General features: G+C 38.6%; 1 protein-coding gene and 1 pseudogene across 1 annotated transcript in view; both read left to right on the forward strand.

The window, feature by feature from the left end:
- HERPUD2 (HERPUD family member 2) overlaps positions 1-18018 on the forward strand; it is a 173131-nt gene that overhangs the window by 15916 nt on the left and 139197 nt on the right. The gene's annotated exons all lie outside the window — the stretch shown is intronic.
- On the forward strand, positions 16734-17356 carry LOC129490039 (glycine cleavage system H protein, mitochondrial-like; annotated as a pseudogene).

The following is an 18018-nucleotide window of genomic DNA, read 5'->3' on the forward strand; positions in this document are numbered from 1 at the left end:
CTCAGCCACTTACTGGCTGTCTGACTTTGGGCAAATCAACCTGTCTCACAGGGCTAATTATAAAGATTCAATGAGACGACGTGAGTAAGAGCTTCACACAGTGCCTGCTACACAACTGGGACAAAATATACAGTAGACCTTTTCAGGATCCTTGCTTGGTACTCCACTGGAACCAAAGCCCAGCCTTGAACCTAAACCCTGGCAGCTCTGAGTGCTGACCCCTTGCCTAAATCCTGCTGAATTCTTTCTCTAGGTTTGGACCCTGTTTTCAGATTCCTTCCAGCACCAGGATGCAGCTTCAGACAAATATCCTGCCTGCTTACACCTGCCAACTACACTCCAAGTTGAAGGCCAGCTTAAGTCAGACTAGAGTCTCTTGGGCACCTTAGACTTAGTGACTTAGACCAGTGGTTCTCAGCCTTTTCTGGGACTACCTCAAATTTAAATCCCTCTATTGGCAGGCCCTGGGAATCTGCATTTAAAAAATTTTTGTTTTTATTTCCATAGCTTTTTGGGGGAACAGATGGTATTTGGTTACATGGTAAGTTCTTTAGTGATGATTTGTGAGATTTTGGTGCACCCATCACCCAAGCAGTATACACGGAACCCAATTTGTAGTATTCCTCACAAAATGAAGTTTTTTTAAAATTATACTTTAAGTTCTAGGGTACATGGGCACAACGTGCAGGTTTGTTACATATGTATATATGTGCCACGTTGGTGTGCTGCACCCATTAACTCGTCATTTATATGAGGTATTTCTCCTAATGCTATCCCTCCCCACCTCCACCCATCCCACGACAGGCTCCGGTGTGTGATGTTCCCCACCCTGTGTCCAAGTGTTCTCATTGTTCAGTTCCCACCTTTGAGTGAGAACATGTGGTGTTTGTTTTTCTGTCCTTGTGATAGTTTGCTAAGAATGATGGTTTCCAGCTTCATCTATGTCCCTATAAAGGACATGAACTCATCCTTTTTTATGGCTGCATAGTATTCCATGGTGTATATGTGTCACATTTTCTTAATCCAGTCTATCATTGATGGACATTTGAGTTGGTTCCAAGTCTTTGCTATTGTGAATAGTGCCGCAATAAACATATGTGTGCATGTGTCTTTATAGTAGCATGATTTATAATCATTTGGGTATATACCCAGTAATGGGATTGCTGGGTCAAATGGTACTTCTAGTTATAGATCCTTGAGGAATCGCCACACTGTCTTCCACAATTGTTGAACTAGTTTACACTCTCACCAACAGTGTAAAAGTGTTCCTATTTCTCCACATCCTCTCCAGCACCTGTTGTTTCCTGACTTTTTAATGATCTCCATTCTAATCTCAAAATAATAAAAGCTATTTATGACAAACCCACAGCCAATATCATACTGAATGGGCAAAAACTGGAAGCATTCCCTTTGAAAACCGGCACAAGACAGGGATGCCCTCTCTCACCACTCCTATTCAACATAGTGTTAGAAGTTCTGGCAGGGCAATCAGGCAGGAGAAAGAACTAAAGGGTATTCAATTAGGAAATGAGGAAGTCAAATTGTCCCTGTTTGCAGATGACATGATTGTATATTTAGAAAACCCCATCATCTCAGCCCCAAATCTCCTTAAGCTGATAAGCAACTTCAGCAAAGTCTCAGGATATAAAATCAATGTGCAAAAATCACAAGCATTCCTACACATCAAGAACAGACAAACAGAGAGCCAAATCATTAGTGAACTCCCATTCACAATTGCTTCAAAGAGAATAAAATACCTAGGAATACAACTTACAAGGGATGTGAAGGACCTCTTCAAGGAGAACTACAAACCACTGCTCAACGAAAAAAAAGAGGACACAAACAAATGGAAGAACATTCCATGCTCATGGATAGAAAGAATCAATATTGTGAAAATGGCCATACTGCCCAAGGTAATTTATAGATTCAGTGCCATCCCCATCAGGCTGCCAATGACTTTCTTCACAGAATTGGAAAAAACTACTTTAAAGTTCATATGGAACCAAAAAAGAGCCCACATTGCCAAGACAATCCTAAGCAAAAAGAACAAAGCTGGAGGCATCATGCTACCTGACTTCAAACTATACTACAAGGCTACAGTAACCAAAACAGCAAGAGAATCTGCATTTTTAAATATTCTCATTTACTCACTAGAAGTGCTACCTCACTAATTTTTTTTTTTTTTTTGAGACAGAGTCTCACTGTCACCCAGGCTGGAGTGCAGTGGCATGCTCTGCAACCTCTGCCTCCTGGGTTCAAGTGATTCTTCTCCCTCAGCCTCCCAAGTAGCTGGAACTACAGGTGTGTGCCAGCATGCCTGGCTAATTTTTTGTATTTTTAGTAGAGATGGGGTTTCACCATGTTAGCCAGGATGGTCTCAATCTCCTGACCTCGTGATCCACCCCGCTCTGCCTCCCAAAGTGCTGGGATTACAGGCGTGAGTCACTGCCCCAGGCCCTCACCTCACTAATCTCCAACCATTTTTGCTTCCTTGCAGAAGTTTCCAGCAAGCTTTATAACCAAGGCCTTGATATCTACTTTGCAGATATTAAGTGCTTAATAGATGTTTATTGAGGAAATAAATGCTTTCTGTTAGATGATATTTTTGTCATACAAAAATAATTAGCCATGGAATTTATAAAATAATGTTAAAATAATGGCACTTAGTAGGCATTCAATAAAGATTGGTTCATGAATGATTAAAACCTGTTGCATTCAGGATGGATGTTGGGAGGAAAACTATTTGGGAGAAGCCTGTGAGTACAGAAGTTCTGTGGGAGCAAATGAAATGACAGCACGTGGAAGAATTTTATGAAGCATGAAGGAATATGAGGAACAATAATGATGCTATACCATCCATAACTTAGGCTCAGTGCATTCTAATTTGTTCTGTTGAAAAGGGAACTTGAGTAAGCAGCTTCTCACAGGTTACAGTGTGTCGACAGGAAGAAGAAAAGAAAGGGGTCTCATTTACCACCAGCTATACAAGCCCCATAAGGAGACTGTCTCCTCTCTCCTTTTATATTTTTTTACTTTTTATTATGAAACATTTCAAACATATACAAAAGAAGAGAGAAGAGCATGATAAACCCTCATATCCACCACACAGCTTCAACAATTATCAATGTTTTATCTATATTGGACTAACCAAAGTAATGCAAAAGAGAGCTTCTCAGTTTACTCTAAAGATTGTTTGAAAAGCATGTGTAAATAAATGTTCTAGGACTAGGTCAACATTCTTTGGGAAGATTTAGAGATAACATGTACTCCCAGAGCCTATTTACATGTATTTTTCGACATCTGGCTAACAATTCCTCTTTGAGTTAGATGATTACAACATCTCAAACTCTGCACAATCTCCCGATGAGTGTATATAATAGAGTCACTGTACTTGTCTCTAAAAAAACAATTTATTTATTTTCAGAACTTTAGAAAATTTTGGCTGTGTTCCCATATGGGGCACAAAGAACTAGTGAGTCCCATTTGTTGTGGTTCCTGCATTCAATGACTCCAGATGTGCCACCACCGAGCTAGTCTTATGACAACCTAGAAGGCAAATTGGTGAGAAAGCCTGCGTTTCTGGGTCCATCGACTGTTTGTACAAAGAATCTTTGAGTGTGAAAATGTATACTCTTAGGGCAAAACATTAGGGAATGATTAGCAGTTTCACGATGAATACAAGTAATTTCTTGAGCATTATTATTATTTACTTGGTCCAACCACTCATTTAAATATATGGTGATGTTTCTTAATTACTGGAGTTAACTTCTCTACTTTTCTTTCCTTCTTCATGGTAGCTGATTTGTATTTTCTACTTTTAGTGCAAGGTCATCCACAAGTTGCTAAGTTGTACTCTGACAGTGGGAACTAAAGTCAACATTAATTAAACTATTGTTTAAAAACATATCCATCATATCATGCTTGTTGAATATAGTTTAATGTTAAGCCCATCGTATTACCTGATATATGTTTGTTGAAGGAGCAAGGTTGAGTGGCCCCCTTCCAGATACTTTTCTAGTGACTCATGTTTTAATATCATATTAATCTGTGGCTTTCATCATATTAAAGAAATCTCAGCTACCAACTACAGTATTTTGGGAGATTCAAAATCCATGTTGATAATCTTTCTAACTTTCTGAACTATTGGCTTCTTAACTTGATCTTTGTGACTTTCATCTCATTCTGCCTCAGATCCTCTTTGGTGTAGTCAGACATACCTTAGTTTTCACCATGACCCTCAACTTCTCCACATCTGAGACTGTCAAACGTGAAAAATTTCCTCTGACCACTACCTATCTTTCTATCTCTCCTATAACCTCATACCTTCTGACCCATTCTTCACATCCTTAGATCTAGTCCCTTTGCTCTTCCCCCATCCACTAGTCTTCCTGGTTTCACAGGACATCATAAGGCACCTCGTGAGTCCTTGGGACAACTTTTCTCACTTTGCCCTCGCCAGCATTCTAATGACTCATCTCACTGTTCTGTCATAACTGTTCTGCCGATTTCCAGCCCTAGTTAAGGAAACCATCTGTATCTTCTTTACCCTTTTCTTGGCAGCTGAACATTTCTGGAGAACATACCATAACCAGGCTGACTGACTGCTCTAAAAGTTGTACTATCCAGTTTGTCTTGGAACTCAACAACGCTGGACATTCCTTTTCTCACCTCTCATTCATTCACTCTTAAAATAGTTCTATCTGTTGTTTCACTCCTCTGCAGTCTCATCACATTTCTACATCTACATCTAACCTCTTTTGCCACCTAATTTACCAGAAGCTGGAGGTCATCTGATAAGAATAACTTATAAATATCATTTTGTCCAAATTATTACCTATTCACTTATCTTCCCCCAGTGTCTGAAGAAGAATTTTTGTGATTTTCTTCTAAAGCCAGTGTTTTCATCTATCCTTTTTCTCTCTCCCTTTGCATGTCCTCTTTGACTTTGCTCTATCAATCATCTCTTCCCCTTACATTTTCTAGGCCTTGCTCTCTTCGAGTCCTCCCCTTAATAACTGCAAACCATTTCTCTCCTGCCCTAAGGAGACTCTCCCTGGACTCTAATTTCCATTCTTTGTATTTCTGTCTCTCTCTTTCTTCTTCATCCACAAACTTCATCCTTCTTGGTTTCTTCCCCCACTTAATCCTAAGCATCTCTGAAAAGTTCAAAAGCCAAAATCCTCTTCTTAGATCTGCTGCCGAAATTCTGTTTTCAGCAGAATTTGACAACAGGGACCACCCTTTTCTCACTAGAACCCTCATCTCCACTGGAATTCATATTGCATTCTCCTCTCCTCCTCCCTTGTGAACTGCTTCTGTGTAGTTTCCTTTCAGGATTCCTCTTCTCCCCCTTTAGAATAGGCCGGTAAAATATAAGCTTTCTGAAGATTCAGTGTTCAGTCCTCTCTTTTAATTCTCAATAGTCCCTTGGTAATCTCATCCTATCTTATGACTCAATTATTTAATTGCTCTACCTCTCACCTTTGTGAGAATGACTCCTACCTCTGTCCCTTTAGCCCTCATCTGTCTTCCCCTAATCAGACCCTTATTTCTAACTGGATGCTGAGCATTCCACACTGATGCATTGCAGACACTTTAAACTCTGATCTAAATTCAACTCATCACTTTTTACTGGTGTGTTTTTGATCTTGGCTAATCAATTCAGTGGCATCTCCTTCCACCATTATCTTTCAATTCAATTTTCTCTGTTCACTCCCTTCTTCAGAAACTCATTAACTCTTCTGTGGACTATTGCAAAAGCATGTTAAAAAGTCTCTCTGGTTTCAGTTTGTCTTCCTCGAATTAGCAAAAAAATAGCAAAATAACTGTACCATTCACAGTGATTTCTTCACATTATAGAAAGCTCTTTCTCGGCCGGGCGTGGTGTATCACACCTGTAATCCCAGCACTTTGGGAGGCTGAGCTGGGTGGATCACCTAAGATCAGGAGTTTGAGACCAGCCTCACCAATATGGTGAAACCCCCATCTCTACTAAAAATTCAAGAATTAGCCGAGTGTGGTGACATGCACCTGTAGTCCCAGCTACTCGGGAGGCTGAGACAGGAGAATCGTTTGAACCCAGGAGGTGGGTTGCAGTGAGCTGAGATCACACCACTGCACTCCAGCCTGGGTGACAGAGCAAGACTCCGTCTAAAAAAAAAAAAAAAAAAAAGCAAGCAAGCTCTTTCTCATTCTTTAGCTTACTTACCTGTCTTTCTCTGTCACCTCAAATGTCACATTTTTGAAACACTGCTGCTAGTGTCATCTTCCTAAGGTTCAGATATGACCAAGTCACACTTCCAGTTCAAAGACTTTTATATCCTACCCCTTTCCTCTGTAGTCAAAGATCTCCATGATTTGGTCTGAATCCATCTCTCTCATCTTATCTCCACTCCATTCTTGCAGCCTGGTCTGTGGCAAGTCTCTCAAACAGACCGGGGTCTCAGTTGCCTTTTCTTAGACTATTGCCTCTGTCTGATGGCCTTCCTCCTAGATCAGCTTTTGTAGAGCCCCCGGAAGGCCAGAATGGGACCCTCAAAAGTTCAGGGCCCATGGTCAGGGACCTCATTCAAATCATTCTCTTTCAAAATGCTCTGTCTCCATCACCAAAGTCAGAACAAGAGTCACCCTGCATTATCAAATACTTGCTTAATATCTGGAACACAGAACTGAGTACAATCTGTTTTGGCACATGTGTTTCTCTTCTCCATTAAAGCATACATCTTGGAAGAGAGGGATACAGCCTAATTCATTTTTGCATCCAACCCAATGAATATGAAGCACTCCCATAGTAGGTATCTTATTGTTTATAGAATTGTTGAATTCTATATCAAGCTTTGACTTGATTTAATGTATAGAATTAAGGATCAATTTAACTTATTTTGGGGAGCAAGATTTTTATTTTGTTTTCCTTAATCATTTAGTCTTTATTATAGTATACATTTTCTCCTTATAATGGAACTTCCATAATGGGAATTATTTAGTGGACAAAACTAATGATATTCATCATATCAAAACAAGCCTTTGGCAATATAGCAAATAATAACATGTTAAAAGGAAGACACAGTGCAAGTGAAAGAATATATGCAAATATCAGGGAAGCTTCTGATTATAATTGAAAGAGATCATGTATGTAAAGTGCTTCCTAATTATCTAGTACAAAGTCAGTGCTCAGTAAATGCTACTTATTATTATTATACAGCAAGTAAAGTAGCTGGAAAGAATAATTTGCCTATTCCCATGTAGTCTACAGTTTTGTGTTACAGCTGATACTGACTTTGAACTGCATTCACCTTTTTAGTCATATTCGGATATGTATTTTCATAATTTCAAGAGCAAGTAACAAAGAGTAAGGCATGTGAGAAGTTATCATGATGCAATTAACCATGTGCACTATTGATGAGGACTTGGCTTCCCTCTGTACTACTTGATATTCACTGAAATAAACAATGGTGATAATTGTCACATTCCTAACAAAGACATCTGCTAAACCAGGCAACTCAAGCAAAGCTGTTTGCTACTGACAGCTTGCTTCAAATGTGAATGTTGCCATTAAGAAAAAATAGCATTTCTGTATTTATCACATTACCTAATATGTTGAGTTGGCAGTGTTTCATCTGGAGACCAAAAGACCTATGCCTAATCATTAAATTCAGCATTCAAACTTCTGTATTTGCATAAGGGACTATTAAAAGATCTTTAATTTTTTGTCATGTTAATATAAATGTGATATATCCAAATGATAAAAAAGTCCCACAGTTCAGAATGGTATCAACTGAAGGGTAAAAGTCTCCTTTTCCATTCTCTCTACTCCTATTTCTCCTCCCTAGAGATTATCTTTTGGATTGCACATTATGTAAAAACCACACAAAATAATAATAAGAATCAACCAACTCCACTTCACTTTGTATATGACCTTGAATTTCAGAAAATTCTAATGCTGCATGATGCCAAAAGACAAATCACACTTGATCTTAGCCAGAAGGCTGAGAAATGATCCAAAAGACAAATCATTACAACTTTTGATTTGTCAACTAATGTCATAAAAAAATCTACATTTAAAAGTAATATTCCGAAGGATCCAGAAGAATGAAAGCTTTACTCTCTATTCCCTCATCTAATGATTGATCACCAAGAAGTATCTGAAGCAGTATAATCCTTAGGCCAGAGTGAGAATGTCCCCTGAGCCTGAACCCCAAACATTTGAGGTTTCCACTCTGTCCTTTCTTGGGCCCTGCCCCTCTTCATGGGGTAAGATGTCTGTATTGCTAAAGGGATGTACTCACTCAGAGTCTGTATGCCCTCATCAGACCACATTTGGGGTAACCAGGATGGAGGAATTCCCAGCTCACATGGTCCAAGCAACTTCCATGGCTTCTTCCTCACCTCCACCCTCCCAAGGGTAGGTAGCCATGGGCTGGGGACTAAGCAGGTATGGAACTTTGAGGAGTTTGAGAAATCTAAATTAAAACCTGATCTTTCAGGGTAAAGGTGTCCAGGCAGGAAGATTTAAGTATTTCTTTAACAGTTTATTTTGCTTTGTTTGTAACTTTAAAATATTTAGAGTTTTAAAGTCAACATGAGATGTTGACTTCAACATGTGCTTTTGACTCAGATCCCCCAAATGTTAGGGGGTAGGCCTGATTTGAAGATAATGTTATTGTGAAGCTCATATAATTAAATGTCCTTCCATGAGAGTTGTGTTTCTAACAGCTCTTTGGAATCAAGGCAAAATGAATTTTACTCTTTAAATTACTAGTTTTTTTTAAATGAGTAACTTCTGATTTCAAATTACTCTGTCTTGTTATATATCTACTGTTAAAATATTCAGGGAAGGAATATCGCAGTAGAGGTAGGACAGAGATTGACTTCGTTAATCTTTTCTGAAAATACAAATTTTCACAGCTTGCTTTTCATTTGGAACAATTTCTTATGGATCTGCCGTTCTGTACTTACTCCCCTGTTTTTTCTCTCCATAAATTATCTTTCATTGATAATAAGAGTTTTTCAGAACAGAAAATTTTATTTATGCCCACCCTCACTTTACATAAAAAGAAACAGTATACTGTGGAAGGGTGGCATGATCTTTTAGGCATTTGGGAGTTTTGGTTGTAGGAGATTAGTTCATACAGGTTTGCCAGGCTCAAATCATTTTACACTTAAAAAAAAAAAAGAATACATAGAGATACAAGAGTGGAAGATGCAGCATTTGAGGAAAAGGATTGCTTCTCAACTATGATCTCATTTTACCCAGGGTCCATCTCACTGCTTATTTATACAGTCATATAGGCAAGAGGTAACAAAATTAGTTAAATAGGTATTGCATTTACATGGTTAATGTGTGTGTGTGTGTGTGTGTGTGCACGCGCGTGTGTATCTTCTCACCCTGTGTTCCATCCACTTTGTTTCATCACTCCACCTCAACAGATGGCCACTGATATTAAATGCTTATGTGTGCATGCAGAGTTTCTTTTTTCTTTCTTCTTTTTCTTTCTTTTTTTTTTTTTTAATTTTTTTTTGAGATGGAGTCTCGCTCTGTCACCCAGGGTGGAGTGTAGTGGCACCATCTCCACTCACTGCAACCTCCACCTCCCGGGTTCTCCTGTCTCAGCCTCCCGGGTAGCTGGGATTACAGGTGCCTGCCACTACGCCCGGCTAATTTTTGTATTTTTAGTAGAGACGGAGTTCCACCATGTTTGCCAGGCTGGTCTAGAATTCCTAACTTCAGATGATCCGCCCGCCTCGGCCTCCCAAAGTGTTGGGATTACAGGTGTGAGCCACCGCGCCTGACCTCAGGGTTTCTTTAGACAAATAAAAGTCCTTACATAACTCTTTCAGTTAACAACATTGAAGATTTTTTTTTTGTCACTTCAGAGAGAGCCTCTTTGTTCTTTCTTGAGTGTTGTATAGAACTGTTCTATTATATGGCTATCCTGTAATTTACATATTTGTATTAATAACCTTCTTTTTTTTTTGACAGAGTCTTGCTCTTTCCCCCAGGCTGGAGTGCAGTGGTGTGACCTTGGCTCACTGCAACCTCTGCCTCTCAGGTTCAAGTGATTCTCCTGTCTCAGCCTCCTGAGTAGCTGGGACTACAGGCGCCTGCCACTACGACCAGCTAATTTTTGTATTTTTAGTAGAGATGGGGTTTCACCATATTGGTCAGGCTGGTCTCAAACACACGACCTCAGGTGATCCACCGTCCTCGGCCTCCCAAAGTGTTGGGATTACAGGCGTGAGCCACCGCGCCCGGCCTAATAACCTTCATTTTTAAGAACAGTTTTATATTTGCAAAAATATTGTGAAGATAGTACAGATAATTCCCATACACCAGGCATGCAGATTCTCCTATTATTAACATCTTACTTTAGTATGGTACACTTGTTACAAGTATTGAGCCAATACTGATTTATTATTACTACCTAAAGTCTATACTTTATTCTGATATCCTTAGTTTTATCTTTTCCTGTTTCATGATATTATACTACATTTAGTCATCATGTCTCAGATTCTTCTTGGCTGTGGAAGTTTCTTGTTTTTGATGACCTTGACAGTTTTGAGGAGTACTGGTCAGGTATTTTGTAAAGTGTCTCTCAATTGAGATTTATACAATGTATTTTATTTATTTATGTTTGTTTTTGTTTGAGACAGATTCTTGTTCTATTGCCCAGGGTGGAGTGCAGTGGCACAATCTCATCTGACTGCAACCCCTTCCTCCCAGGTTCAAGCAATTCTTGTGCCTCAGCCTCCCAAGTAGCTGGGACTACAGGCATGCACCACCATGCCCAGATAATTTTTGCATTTTTTTGTAGAGACTGGGTTTTGCCATGTTGGCCAGGCTGGTCTCGAACTCCTGACCTCAGGTGATCCACCTGCCTCAGCCTCCTAAAGGGCTGGGCGTACAGGCATGAGCCACTGAGCCCTGCCTAATTTATTTTTGTACAAATATATTTTGTACAAAAAAAGCCCTTTTGATGGATGTTTGGTTTTTTTCCCCAATCCTTTGCTATTACAAACAGTGAGGCAATAAATAACAGTGTATATCTGTAATTTCACATGTTGCAGGTGTAAAGGATAAATTCCCAGAAGTGACGTTGGCAGGTTAAAGTGTAAATGCATTTGTAATTTTGATATTATTGCCAAATTACCTTCCATAAGAATTGTGCCAGTTTATGCTATATGCATAAGAGTGCCTATTTCCTGACAGCTTTGCCAATAAGGCATGTTGTAAAACTTTTAGATTTTCACCTGTCTGGTAGAAGAAAACTAGTTATCTGTGTGGTTTTACAATTTTGATAACATTTCTCTGATTATGAATGAAGATGAAGTATTTTATATTTATTAACACTTATTATAGACTCTTTTCCATTCTATTTTTCTAGGCATATATATATATATATATATATGAAAGCTATTGCTTTCTGAATAACAATTTCACAATATGGAGAAGATTTCAGCTCAATGTCTTAGTGATGCTTGCTATGTACCTCTATATTAGGGCTTGTATTTATATATTGAATCCTGTTCTCAAATGCAATAGTTATAAACAGGCTGGTTTCCAAGAAACTGTTATTAGCCATCTTAAGAGATGTCTGAGGAAGATTGCAGCTCTGGTTTCTAGTAAAAATGTTGTTCTGTGATGTGTTTCCTTTACTATCTTGTACCTTTCTTACTCATGTCAGCTAGGACCTCTGTATTGTTCCATTATTTTTTTCTATGGAGAGCAGAGATCATCACCCAGGTATAGAAAAGTGACCTTAGCACTACCCCACTTTATCAGCAAGCTGCAAAAACGCTGCAGTCACATCTACGAAGGAGGTGCCCATCCTGGGCAAAGCATTTATTCTGCCAAAGGGAGAATGATATTATATTATAATTGCCCTAGGAAGCAAATTAATTCTGAAGTCTTTTGAAGGAAAGGCTCAGTACGTACTTTTCATCTTCATGTAGAACCCTTATGTATATTTGGGAAGATCTTATGAATGATCTCAAGAGTAAGCATCTCAAATGCAGGCAATGACAAAATCATGGCTTCACGGATAGAAGAAAATTGCACAGTTCTCTCTTTTCCTCTAATTTGTTTAATTTAATAAATCAACAATTTATTATGGGCCTTTCATCTTGTTAGATACTAGTATGAGCTCTGGAGATATAAACATGCTATGACACTCTCTCTGATGCCCCATATAACTATAATTTAAGTGAAGGAGACAGACTTGGGAAAAGATAATTATGAATTTATGAATTTATGTTTTAAGTGCTATTAAGGAGAAATGCACAAAGAGTGTTACAGAGACAAATAATTATCTAGGGGATTGGTGGTAGGAATAGAGAGGTAAATAAGAGGAAGTAGGATATTACAGACAAGATGATATTTAAGGAGGAGTGAAGAAGACTGAGAGAGACTGAGTTGTCTAATATTATATGAACCCTGACTCAACTGGTCCATTTAGAAGAAGGCCATCTTTCCTAAAGAATGCGACCTTACTCTGGCCATTTGTATGATGATTTTAGGTGGCATACTGATATGACTTCAAATAAAATTGGTTTGCTCAGAAAATTATTCTCTTTAAATCCATCTGATTAAATCAAATAGAAAGTCTGTTTGGAACTGGTATCCGCTTTTGATATCTTCTAACACTTACATTACTTTTTAAATATAGAGATACTGGGCTCAGGTCCAGAGCCTTCAGGAAGCAATAGCATTTAATAATATTACATTATTTTCATCATATTTACTTAGAAGATAATCTATTTCTGGCAAATGATGCTGGTTTGCTACTTATAGTTGTGATACAAAGTTATTTCAACAAATATTTGTTGAGTACCTTCTGTGTGCCAGGCACTGTTCAATGAACTTGTGAATAAAATATTAGTGGATAAAACAAAAACTCCTGTCCTGAGGATGCTATAACATAGCTTATTATTTTGCTTGATTATTGTTTTTTAAGTTTAAAAATGGGTTCAATTTTAAGTTAGTAAGTAAATAATGATACATATCATAGCAGTACAGGATACAGGTCAGAAATAGTATACAGGAGAAATGAAGATGAATGCTACATCAAATTGCCTAAGGTTGAATCCTAGTTCTACCAGCTATTAGTTCTGTGACCTTGAATGAGTTGCTTATTTTTTTGTTCCTCATTTTCCTCCCTTGTCAAATATTGTGATAATTCACTACATGTTGATTGTTGTTGTTGATATTACTATTATTACATAGATTGTCAAAATCCTGAAATTTATATTCAAATGACTGAATTTGGGGAAATATTGGACTAGATTGTTTAAACAATTTTTTAAAACAATGCAGGGTCTGGGCTTACTTCCCTTCTTAGCATTTTATTTTGATATAATTTTAGACTTACAGAAAAGTTACAAAAATAGTACTAAGAATTCCCATGTACGCTTCACCCAGATTCCCCTAATGTTTACATTTTATGTAACCATATTACAATTGTCAAAGCTAATAAATTAACATTGGTATAATACTATTATTAGTTAAACTACAGACTTTATTTGTATCGCCCTGGTTTTCCCAACATCATTTCTCTTTTCTAGGATCCAATTTGGGATCCCACATTGCATTTATTTGCTTATTTTTGGTTTTTCTTTTTTTAAAAATTAATTAATTAATTAATTAATTTTTTGAGATGGAGTCTCACTCTGTCGCACAGGCTGGAGTGCACTTGTGTGATCTTGGCTCACTGCAACCTCCACCTCCTGGGTTCAAGCGATTCTCCTGCCTCCACCTCCCAAGTCGCTTGGATTACAGGCCCACGCCACCACGCCTGGCCAATTTTTGTATTTTTAGTAGAGATGGGGTTTCGCCATGTTAGCCAGGCTGGTCTCAAACCCCTGACCTCAAGTGATCCTCCTCCCTTGGCCTCCCAAAGTGCTGGGATTACAGGCATGAGCCACTGCGCCCGGCCCCACATTGCATTTAGTTGTTATGTCCTTTTAGTTGCCAACTATGTAGACTATGTAGACTCGGTGTCTCCTTGGCATTCATGACCTTCACATTTTTGAAGAGTACTGGTCAGGTTTTTGTAGAATGTTCTTCAGCTTTTCTGTGTCTGATGTTTTCTCATGATTAAATCAAGTTTATGCATTTTTTGACAAGCATACACGGAAATGATGGGCCCTTCTCACAATATCATGATCGGGGGTTCATGATACTGATATGTCTTAGTACAGTAATGCTAGTCTCCATCACTTGATTAAGGTGCTATTTGCCAGGTTTCTCCACTACAAAGTTACTATTTTTACCTTTATTATTAATAAATAACTTGGGGAAGATATGTTGAAATTGAAAATATCCTGTTTCTATTCCACTGATTTTAAGCATTCATTAATGGATCTTGCCTGCAACAAATATTAGTGTGGTGTTCTGTTTTTAATTTTCTATTTCCCTCATTTTTTCCATATTTATTAATTGGAATTTTATGTAGGCTGTCTCTTTTGTTCCATTAGTTTTTAAAAATTCAATTATTTGTTAATATCAATATGAATTCATAAATATTTATTATGTGGATTATAATCCAATGCTATTGTTATTTACTTTTTGCTCAAATTGCTTCAGCTTTGGCCACTGGGAGTTCTTTCTAGTCGGCCCCTATGTCTTCCTGATATGCCCCCATTATTTTTTGAGCACTCCTTACTTTTTTGACACCACGTGATGCCTCAGACTCACCTTGTGTTTTCCCTGCCCCAGCCTCCACAAGCACTTCTCCAAAGAAGGTCTTAAATAAAGTAAAATTTTACAATACAAAAATTAAACAGGGCTGGGCATGGTGGCTCACACCTGTAATTCCAGCACTTTGGGAGGCCGAGGCCAGAGGATCACTTGAAGCCAGGAGTTCAAGATCAGCCTAGCCATTATGGCAAAACCCCATCTCTACTAAAAATACAAAAATTAGGCTGGGCACAGTGGCTCACGCCTGTAATCCCAGCACTTTGGGAGCCTGAGGTGGGTGGATCACCTGAAGTCAGGAGTTCAAGACCAGCCTGGTCAACATGGTAAAACCTTGTCTTTATTAAAAATACAAAACTTAGCAGGGCATCGTGGTGTGATGTAATCCCAGCTACTCAGGAGGCTAAGGCAGGAGAATCTCTTAAACTTGAGAGGCACAGGTTGGAGTGAACAGAGACTGTGCCACTGCACTCCAGCCTGGGCAACAGAGCGAGACTCCATCTCAAAAAACAATAATAATAAATACAAATAAAAATACAAAAATTGGCTGGTGGTCTAATTAGCTGTAATCCCAGGTACTCAGGAGGCTGAGGCAGGAGAATTGCTTGAACCTGGGAGGTGGAGGTTGCAGTAAGCCAAGATTATACCACTGCACTCCAGCCTGGGTGACACAGCAAGACTCTATCTCAAAGAAAAAAAAAAAAAAAGAAAAAAATAAACAAAAAAAATTAAGAATATGAAATTTAAATGTAAAACACTTTAATTAAAAATTGTTTTAAACCAACACAAGGTTTTTTTTGTTTTGTTTTGTTTTATGTTTTTTCTTTGTTTTTTTTTCTGTTTATTTTATTTTATTTTATTTTATTTTATTTTTTATTATACTTTAGGTTTTAGGGTACATGTGCACAATGTGCAGGTTTGTTACATATGTATCCATGTGCCATGTTGATTTCCTGCACCCATTAACTCGTCGTTTGGCATTAGGTATATCTCCTAATGCTGTCCCTCCCCCCTCCCCCAACCGCACAACAGTCCCCAGAGTGTGATGTTCCCCTTCCTGTGTCCATGAGTTCTCATTGTTCAATTCCCACCTATGAGTGAGAACATGTGGTGTTTGGTTTTTTGTCCTTGCGATAGTTTACTGAGAATGATGTTTTCCAGTTTCATCCATGTCCCTACAAAGGACATGAACTCATCCTTTTTTATGGCTGCATAGTATTCCATGGTGTATATGTGCCACATTTGGGATCTAGAACTAGAAATACCATTTGACCCAGCCATCCCATTACTGGGTATATACCCAAAGGACTATAAATCATGCTGCTATAAAGACACATGCACACGTATGTTTATTGCAGCACTATTCACAATAGCAAAGAGTTGGAACCAACCCAAATGTCCAACAACGATAGACTGGATTAACACAAGGTTTAACATAGATGAAAGTGGCATATATTTTTTTCTTAGAATTTGACTACCACTTGAATTATAATTTTCTTCACAGTGCTAGGTTAATAGAATTAATCAGATGATCAAAACATTATATCATGGGGCAGTGGAAGGATGTTATATTTTGGGTGAATAATAATGTAATTCACAGCATAAGAATTAAGAGCAGTCAATCTAGAGTCAGAATGGCTGGGCTCAAATCCTAATTCCACTACTTACTAGCTGTGTGACACCAAGCAAGTTACTTGACTTCTCTCAACCTCAATTTTCTAATGGGTAAAAATGAGGTTAATGACAGTACTTAAAAAGTTAAGGACGGGCACGGTGGCTCACGCCTGTAATCTCAGCACTTTGGGAGGCCGAGGCGGGTGGATCACCTGAGGTCAGGAGTTCGAGACCAGCCTGACCAACATGGTGAAACTCCATCTCTACTAAAAATACAAAAACTAGCTGGGTTTTGTGGTGGGCCCCTGTAATCCCAGCTACTCAGGAGACTGAGGCAGGAGAATCGCTTGAACCAGGAGCCGGAGGTCACAGTGAGCCGAGATCACGCTATTGCGCCAGCCTAGGCACCAAGAGCGAAACTCCTGCGAACATGGCACTGCAAGCAGCGCGGAGCATGCGGGCCGTGCTCTGCAGCCTGCGAGAGCTCCAAGAACCCACCACGCCTTGCCTGCCAAGGCCCTGGCAGCTGGGGGCAGGCACCATCTGGACGCTGCTCACAGGACCCGTTCTGCTCTGGGTGCGTAAATTCACAGAGAAGCATGAATGGATAACAACAGAAAATGGTATTGGAACAGTGGGAATCAATAATTTTGCACACGAAGCTTTGGGAGATGTTTACTGTAGTCTGCCTGAAGTTGGGACAAAACTGAACAAACAAGATGAGTTTGGTGCTTTGGAAAGTGTGAAAGCTGCTAGTGAAATCTGTTCTCTTTAATCAGGAGAAGTAACTGAAATTAATGAATCTCTTGCAGAAAATCCAGGACTTGTCAACAAATCTTGTTATGAAGATGGTTGGCTGATCAAGATGACACTGAGTAACTCTCCAGAACTGGATGAACTTATGAGTGAAGAAGTGTATGAGAAATACATAAAATCTATTGAGGAGTGATAATGGAACCCCTAAATAAACTAGTATGAAATTATGCAACCCAGCAGAATTGTCTTAAATTAGCAGTGGTTAGAAGACGTAGAATAGCAACTTTTAGCATTACTGATGGGGGAAAAAAAAACTACTGTTAACACTAATGAAAGAATGCCCTTTATCTTTTAAATGATTATAGATAAACACAATATTCTTCTATTTTATAATACTCTATGATTTTTAGACTAGGCTCTAGTATTCAGAATTCATTAAATTATCCATGGTAAAAACTAGTTATAAAAATTACATAATGTTTGCAGATGACATGATTGTATATTTAGAAAACCCCATCATCTCAGTCCAAAATGTCCTTAAGCTGATAAGCAACTTCAGCAAAGTCTCAGGATACAAAATCAATGTGCAAAAATCACAAGCATTCCTATACACCAATAATAGACAAACAGCCAAATCATGAGTGAACTCCCATTCACAATTGCTCCAAAGAGATTAAAATACCTAGGAATACAACTTACAAAGGGAAGAACCTCTTCAAGGAGAACTACAAACCACTACTCAAGGAAATCACAGAGAGGACACAAACAAATGGAAAAATACTCCATGCTCATGGATAGGAAGAATCAATGTCGTGAAAATGGTCCTACTGCCCAAAGTAATTTATAGGTTCAATGCTATCCCCATCAAGCTACCATTGACTTTCTTCACAGAATTAGAAAAAAACTACTTTAAAGTTCATATGGAATCAAAAAAGAGCCCATATAGCCAAGACAATCCT

Source organism: Symphalangus syndactylus, chromosome 9 (assembly GCF_028878055.3).
Source record: "Symphalangus syndactylus isolate Jambi chromosome 9, NHGRI_mSymSyn1-v2.1_pri, whole genome shotgun sequence".
In the NCBI taxonomy this organism is placed as follows: Eukaryota; Metazoa; Chordata; class Mammalia; order Primates; family Hylobatidae; genus Symphalangus; species Symphalangus syndactylus.